This window comes from Malania oleifera, chromosome 13, assembly GCF_029873635.1.
Source record: "Malania oleifera isolate guangnan ecotype guangnan chromosome 13, ASM2987363v1, whole genome shotgun sequence".
Taxonomy (NCBI): Eukaryota; Viridiplantae; Streptophyta; class Magnoliopsida; order Santalales; family Ximeniaceae; genus Malania; species Malania oleifera.
Genome location: NC_080429.1, coordinates 4,141,433 through 4,150,367, shown reverse-complemented (window position 1 = coordinate 4,150,367; position 8,935 = coordinate 4,141,433). Strand labels below are relative to the sequence as shown.

At 33.4% G+C, this 8,935-nt stretch overlaps 1 pseudogene; it reads right to left on the bottom strand.

Annotated features, from left to right (window-relative positions):
* Positions 1 to 793: 793 nt before the first annotated feature.
* Positions 794 to 5,155, bottom strand: LOC131145396 (LEAF RUST 10 DISEASE-RESISTANCE LOCUS RECEPTOR-LIKE PROTEIN KINASE-like 2.3; annotated as a pseudogene).
* Positions 5,156 to 8,935: the final 3,780 nt, after the last annotated feature.

Here is an 8,935-nt window from a genome sequence, read left to right as displayed (position 1 = left end):
TAATTTGACCTGGTTGTAAACGGTGCCGCTCTACCCTTAAGTGAGCTATTAGTGGAATCCTCAAGCTTGCGAGCTTGAGGCAGGGACGTAGGCACAGTTGGCCGAACCTCGATAACATATCGTGCGTGTTCTTTACATTTCTGCAATTTACTTACTGCACGTGTATGTTATATTGTAAATGATTAGATTTACATTTGCATAGACAGACCCTAGGTTAAGTAATACTACTTATCTGGTTTAACCTAGGTGATAAATTTTAAATACCCAATTCACCCCCCCTCTTGGGATTGCACCAAAGCTAACAGGTCTGAAGGTGGGGATGTATTTACTTTGTAGAAAGATCTATGTGCAAATCATTAAGGGTGTTTATCAGAAAGCCTGAAATGTGCATAAACTCTATAGTTTGTAGTTTTTGTTTGCATGGTTATTTTCTTGGAGTGTGTCTAGATTAAGAACCGGCTATAGTTACCTATACTACAAGTTTGTGATTGTTAACACACTACTATAAATGCCCTTTTCATTTTTGTGGCAATGCCATGATCAACACTACTAGATCATTATTGCCTAACTTTAGCGATGAACATTCCAAAGCCATCTTTAAAACATGAGTTATTCATGTTAATTATTATTATTATTATTATTATTATTATTATTATTATTATTATTATTATTATTATTATTATTATCTTTCTAAGAAAATTCACGGCAGAACTACTGATTAGCCCAATCATTGTTGTTACAAGGAGAAAAATTCAAGGAATTAGAAGTTGTCTAATAGTCGATTACATCAAAATTTCTAAATACAACACAATCTGTGAACGATCTTGACTAAACAAAGTATAGGTTGTCATTTTGGCCTCTGCATCAAACATTTATGTGGCTAGCTATATCATATCAGATTTGGATCTAATCCAAGCTACAAATTAATCTTAGTCTTAACCCAAATGCATTGAAAACAAGACCAATAGACACTTGGGTCCAACTACTATGGAGAGAATGAATTGCCATTGCAGGGAAGGCTAGCTTCTCCCTTAATCTTCACTTGCATCATTTTCAATAATATCCAAGCTGATAGAATCCATGGGATCACTGGATGACATTTGTAAGTTTGTTTGGTTCTTGTCTGCTCCCTTATCCTCGTTTTGCATTTCATGTGGAGACATAAAAGGCTTGGGAGGAATTTGCAATGCTTCAACTGTTCCTTCAAGCATCTCCACAACCTGGTGCATTGAAGGGCGATCAGGGGCCTCATCTGAATGCACCACAAAGCTACAATTATCATTTTCTTTATGATTTTCCTCTCCTCCTCGGTGGCATCTCTTATCTCTATGTTTTTCCCTTCATTGAATTGATCATAAACCCATGAAGGGAAGTAAATTTGGCTTAAATTCTTTATAGATGGATTCAAATTCTTCCTCTTGCTCGCCATTTCCATCAGCAACATTCCAAAACTATAAACATCAGCTTTATAGGAGACTCCTCCAATATTCTTGTAGAAAAGTTCTGGTGCCATGTATCCCATTGTTCCTCTTGCAGCAGTAAGAGACACAATGCTATCATCTCCTGGATACAACTTTGCAAGCCCGAAGTCTGAAACTTTTGGAGTGAGATTCTCATCAAGAAGAATGTTATGGGGTTTGATATCAAAATGCAAAATTTGCATGTCGCATCCCTGATGTAGGTACTCAATCCCACGAGCCACCCCAAGAGAAATTTCATACATCTTGTCATGATATATGCTGACATTTTCTCCTTGGCAAAAGATGTGCTTTTCAAGAGACCCTTTGGGCATGAAGTCATACACAAGTGCACGCTTAGAGCCCTCCACACAAAATCCAATGAGGCGCACCACATTGACATGATGAATTCGTCCGATGGTAGCAACTTCACTAATGAATTCTTGCCCATTAGCTTTTGACTTGCCCAACATTTTTACCGCTACATGACAACCACTGCGAAGTTTTCCTTTGTATACAGAGCCGTAGCCTCCTTCCCCCAATTTCTCCTTGAATTTATTGGTCATTTTTTTAACTTCTGAATAGGAGTACCTAATTGGTGAAAAATTATTTTGGCTTTGCAGAAAGTCTTCAATATTGTTATACATTGATAAATGCCTCCTTCGAAATTTATAAATAAAAAACAAGAGTACACACGGCATTCCGCATAGAACTTTTAGTGCCATCTGTCCTGCATATGAAGTCACAAAAAAGATTTACTCACAAAAAGAATACTAAAAGAAGGATAATTATATTTAGCAGGGTAAATAGAGTGCACTAAAATTAAAGTATGCATGGTTCTGATTTTAAAAAAAATTAAACAATTTTTAAATATGAAATTGAGTGATGTCTACTTAAAGCAAAGGACATGCGTTTATCAAGTGTCAAATAAAATTTTAAAAGGCTAATTATTTTGCTCATTTTGCATTGGAATGACATAATATTGACTAAAATTTCATCCCAATGATACTTTTACCCACTAAATTACACTCTCCATTTTAAAAATACCTGTTAAATTATTTACACTATTTGAAATTGTATGTATATATACTACTATAGTCTAAGTATATCTTACCAATGACAACGGTTACCATCACTTCAAGAATCACTTTAAGAAGATAGATCAAATCGTACCAGAAACCTAAATTTTCCCACACACGTAGAAAATAAAATCAATATATATAAATAATTTGCGGCTATATGGCACGATCAAATTCACGCATATGCACATATATGCATACATACAACGTGTATGTTGTTAAAAAAAATGTAATTAAAATAACTCATTTAAATAAACAATTCTTTCAAAAGTTAGATTCACTTAAATAAAAATATTGAAAATTATTTTAAAATATCTGATTAATAGGAAAAAAGTTTCATTTTTTTTAAAAAAAAAACATATCTTTGTATGATTCTTTTTTAATAAAAATAATAGTACAAATAAAAAAGAATTGATTGGTATAATTATATGGGACTCTTCTTTTCAAAAACACTATAAAATTTTATCTTTCTTTAAAAAAATTCTAGATTAAAATAATTATAATAATATTTTTGAAATTTGTATATAAGTTGTCTAATATATTATTGAAAATCTGCCATTATTCTAAATTTAAAAACCTCTTTGGCAAAGACATCTATTGAAAACAGTTTCGGATGTAATTTTTAATTAGGTGTTTAAAATCATATTTATGAGAAAAAAGAAAAAAAAAAAAATGAAGCTTTACCACTTATTTAATAAGTGGGAACTAAGATATCTTAATAGAAAATAACTTCTTTCTATGAAGGAAAATTAGTTCTCATTATACAAAGAAAATTATTTTTAGCACAAAATACTAAGGTCCTCATTTTTTGAGGTCCTAATTTTAGGTTTGTTTTCAATTTTATTGTTATTTTTTAGGTTTGTATTTTAATTTTGAAAGGACCGAAAAGGGGGTAAAATTGTTGATCATGTGGCTTACGTGTGATGATCACAAAATAAAAAGACGATTCGATGATGTGAGCTTTTTACGAATACCCATGAATTTACTTTTAAAAATAAAGAAGAATAAAAAATTAAAAATATGAATTAATCAATAAAATTGCAATGCTTAATTAATTTAAAAAACTTAATAAATATATGCTCATTTCATTATAAGGATCTTAAGTTGAAGAACAGATTGAACTGTGTGATTAAAACAAAATTCTACCGTACATAAAATATATATATATATATATATATATATATTTGATTAGTTCAAATAAAATTAATTGATTTAATGATTAGAAAAATAGGAATTAAAAATAGCTATTTAGTATTTTTTGCATCAAAAGTATTTTTATATGTCAAATGATTTTAAATAGAAAAATTAACAATTTACAAAAATATTAGGCTTCTATTAATTTACTGCACTAACTTCTTGTGTCCATATTATATATCATGTCATAAAAAATTATTAGATACAAACACTAAAATCGATATAATTTCATTATATACATGTAAAAGAAATTATAAATATTTAATTTAATTAAAATACAGACACATAATAAAATTATATTAATTTATATATATATATATATATATATATATATTTTCTCATTATATTCGCCCTATTGTCACGCTGCCCGGAAAACAAAACACCTTAACTTACAATGGTTGCGTACTAGTATTGGACCGGAGAAGCACTGGTTGACGCATGCGATGTCGGCAAGATCGGAGCCATTCAGGAAGCAATGACCGTAATCAGACTCGCACTCCTCGCATTTTTCCTGTGAACGAAACCAGAAGAGCACAAACCCGTAGGCCATGGCGTCCCGGATGCCCCAGAAGGAAACGTTGTCGTCTTCCGCCAGCCCATTACCCCAAACCAAAGTCTCCCTTGCTATGGTGCACGACTCCCCCACATCTGCCAACCGGAGTGCTCCATACGCCGCGTAAGAGTACCGGCGGTTTCCGACCACATCCCTTCCGCAGGGAGCAGGTGCAGCCACCAATTTACCGGCGAAATTCCCCACTGGGGCTGCGCACTCCATGAATATTATGACGGCGTTTGGCGGTGTAGAAGGACCATTATAATAGTGGTAGGAATAATAGTGGTGGGGATTGTACATCATAGAATATTTATCGCCCTCGCTGAAGTTATATGTCGCCAAAGAATACAGGGGCAAAGAGGAGCAGTCGTTTCTGCGGATGCCCGGATCCACCACCCGCATCGAGTAGTTGCCGTAATGGATTTCCTCCACATAGAATTCCCCGGAATGGAAATGCAAAACCGTGCGATTACTCTTCTCATCGCACCTCAGTTCGTATCCTTGGTCGCCGCAATGGGGTGGATCGCCCTTCAGCCGAAAAGGGTAGCTTATGTTACGGATCTTCCCGCAGGATGAAGGGTCGCAGTACTGAGGGTGATTTCCCCTGGATTTGCTCTTTGCGACAGGCAAGAAAATTGCTGGGAGGAGGAGGAGGAATCCCCAACTGAAACATGCAAATAAGAGCCTTCTCTGAAGCATGCCTGCGGAAATTGAAAGGGCACAATTGAATTAACTTCGTATCCAGATTTCAGTACCAGATATACACGTATATACTGCTTCGGAGAATCATCCTCTCATGCCCAGAGTTCATTTCAGCGTTGGCTCTTCCTGTGTGCGTTGACTGTCACCACCATTACTGGGTACTTCAGGGCCCATCGAATACCCCATCACAGATGACAAATCGAAACGAGCCAAAAGCTAACCAGATTAGAAGGCATTGACCAATGACGATCCCACAATAATGCATACGAAATTTCTCAGGCAGCTCCTTCCAATTGTAATTTTTTTCACTCTTCCCCTGCTTTCCTGTAAATTTCATTGCAGTTGCCCTTTGCTACATATATACCCTAAATTAACATAAGCTAGTTAGCGGAGTAACAGCGGTACCCCTGGAATGAGATGAAGCAGGGGCAGGCAATGAGATGAAGCATGGGCAGGCACTTCCTTGCTCTTGACACCTTGTGCTGTCCTTCTTCATCGTCCTGGCATGATGACTATTGCAATGTTGAATTGTAAAGTCATTTCTAACATTCAAAATCCAACATAAAGGATGTGTTATTCATGTGATGGTTGTACTATTTATATGGTGGTTTTACTATTTATTTGGTGGCTGTATAAGTCTACAAAGGTAGTTGCACTATTTATTTGGTGGTTGCACAAGTCTATAAAGGTGGCTGCACAATCGTTTATGTATGATATGCTTCAACACACAAAATTCTTTTCAAAAAAACACTCCCAAGTAATGATATATTTAAAAAAACTTCAGAGAATTTTAGGATTCTTAGTTCACTTTACAAAAATGCACGAATATATTTGATGTGAACTTATTAATAAAAAATTTTGTCTTACATATTAAATCAATCAAAATCACAAAGCTTTCTTTCAAATATTCAATCACAACATGACCTTTACAATATGCAAATATATATAGATATGTATTCCAAAGGTTAAAAATCAATGTGATCTCTTTCAGAAAATATCCTTCAACAATATATGTATTTAAGAATTCCAAGGATATCTAATCAAGTGGATTTGAATTATTAAAAGTATTGAGTCTTTGAATGGAAAAAAAATCACTTGAAACTAAAATATTTAATCAATAGCTAAAGCTCTTTTCAAGTGGTAATCTTATCAAAGTGATTTAATATATATGTGCACACTTAAGATCAATCTCTTAATACCTAATCAAAAATAAATTTTTCAATAATAAGCTCTATGAACAATATATATACTCTTGAATCAAAAACCAATCAACCAATAGTCAAAAAAAAACTTTCTCAAGTAATGATCTTTTCAAAAGTAATTTTTATATGCATGTGCACACTCAAGATCAAACTTTTCTAATAATATTCAATAACAATTGATGGGATGAGAAACTCTTGAAAATATTAACTTGAATGATCAAACCTCAATACTAGAATGAAAAAAAAGATGAGTAAACGAGTTCCCTTCAAGATTTTGAGTTTATTTGCCCAAGCTTGATGTGTAAAAGTTGAAGTGTAGGCAATCGTATAGCAATTAGAGCAAATTTCTCAATATTCTTTCAATAATATGTATTCTTCTCTTTACGTTGATCTTCTCGTTTGTCTTAGATTCGTTCTAGGATTTAGATATTCAATATTTATAGTGTCTTACCCTTAGGATTGATCTCAACCGTTGGATCAAAGAAAAAGCTCGTGAGTTCTATTAACAAAAATCTGAATTTTAAACTTTCCCGCGTCTTCAGGCTACTAAAGTTGAGTTCAGGCTCCTAAAGTGACTTTAGGCGACCGAAGTTCTAGTTCAAGCAACTGAAGTACATCGGCTAGATTATGTTTTTCCCATTAATTTTTCAGGCTACCGAACTTAATCTTTAGGCTACCGAAGAAATTCTTCAGGCAGTTGAAGTTGAGTTCAAGCTACCGAAGTGCCCTTTTTCTAAATTTTTCTTTTCTAATTTAAAAATCTGCTTTACTCTCTTTCTTGGGTCTTTTATAAAACATATTTTCCAATGATTTTAAAAGTATTTCTAAGTTCATGAAAGTCCTCTAATGATATACATGAAATGCATGAATCTTAAAATCATTCAGGGCTTGAATCAAATTCATATACACAAGGTTGCAACCAAAGTTGAAAATTGTAAAGTGCTACATACAATATCTTGGTTTAGTATTTTGTGTTTGATTATTTTAAGTTGATGATTGATCGAATGATTGTTTAAGTTTTGGTTTACTTGACTTGTTGTGTGTTGGTTTATGATTTGAATAATTAATTAAGTACTTGTTGTATATTTGATAAATAAGCAAAAGGTTGAGAATTCATAAAAGGAATTTAAAAGAAATTTTAATAATCCAATTCCACCCCCCCCCCTCCCCTTTTAGGACTATACTTCTACTTTCAACTGGTATCAGAGCAGGGTTATAACAAAACCTAATAAGTAGTTATATAAAGATCTAGATAGCACACCTTGGAGTTACTCCCTTTGGAGAGGGTCAATCCTCAACTAGGCCTCCCATCTTTTATGGTTTAAATTATACATTTTGGAAACAAAGGATGAGAATCTATATTTAAACAATGGATTGGAAAGCTTGGAAGGTTGTCACACATAGTGACTTAATTCCTACTAAAACAGTAGATGGAAAACAAGCGCCTAAAGAAGAAAAAGACATGACTGACAATGACCATAAGATGTTACAAATAAACTCAAGTGCTATGAATGCATTATATTGTGCTCTTGATATAAATGAGTTTAATAGGATCATGGCATGTAAATTAGCCAAAGAGATTTGGAACAAATTAGAAGTTACCTATGAAGCAACTATAGATGTTAGAGATAGTAGAACAGACATGCTCACGAGCGAATATGAAGCCTTCAAGATGAACTTTGATGAAACTATAACAAATATGTATACAAGGTTCACACATATTATAAACTCTCTCAATGCTTTAGGAAAAATATACTCAACCTATGAGATGATCCGGAAAATACTTAGAGGACTTCCTCCAATATGGGAACCTAAAGGTATAGCAATTACGGAAGGAAGAAAACTCAAAAATACATCCCTAGATGAACTCATAGGATCCTTTCTTACATATAAAATGTCTATGAATGAAAGAAGTGGAAAAACTAAAGCCCAAGAATCAATTGCTTTTAAAGCTTAAAAAAAAAATTCTAGTGATGAAGATGAAGATGAAATGGATAAAGATGAACTAGCCTTCATATCCAAGAAACTTGCAAGAATAAATAAAGAAACAAAGAAAGAATTACCTACATGCTATAATTGCAAGAAAGTTGGACACCTAAAACCAGATTGTCCAAAACTTAAGAAAGATCCTAAAAAGAAAAAGAAAAAGGCAATGACGGCCACTACATGGGATAATCTAAGTTCTAGCAATTCAAAAAGTGAATCAAGTTACCAAGAGGCTGCTTATACTTGCTATATGGCTTGGGACAATGAGGAATTGTTGGCCTGACAAGGCTTAAAATCTTGTTATCTTATTTTGATGCTAACAAACAAGTGGAATTTAACATATTTGTGTGAGTAATGTTGTTTCAGGGTTCATATATGAGAAAGCAAAGTTAAAGTGCTCACAAGGATCAAATGAAACTCAAAAAAGTCAAAGCATGGATTTAAAGATGATATATTAAAACTTGAAAAATATGAGGACATGAATGATTTGTTGAAAGCCAAAGAATGTTAAAGTCAAAAGAGCCAAAGAAAAGCAAAGTGAGAAAGCTCAAAGAATATGAAATCTTGAAGAAAAGATGGAAGCTTGAAGAAATAAAGCATGAAGACTCAACAACTTAGAATGTTAATATTTTAGAAGTTTTCATGTAAGTGCTTTAATGTTTGAAATATCGTTTGAAATATTTTGAAGCTCTTCAAGAGATTATAAGAACTTAAAAGACCCATTGAATATTTCTAAAATAAGTTTTGTAAAAGTCATAAGAG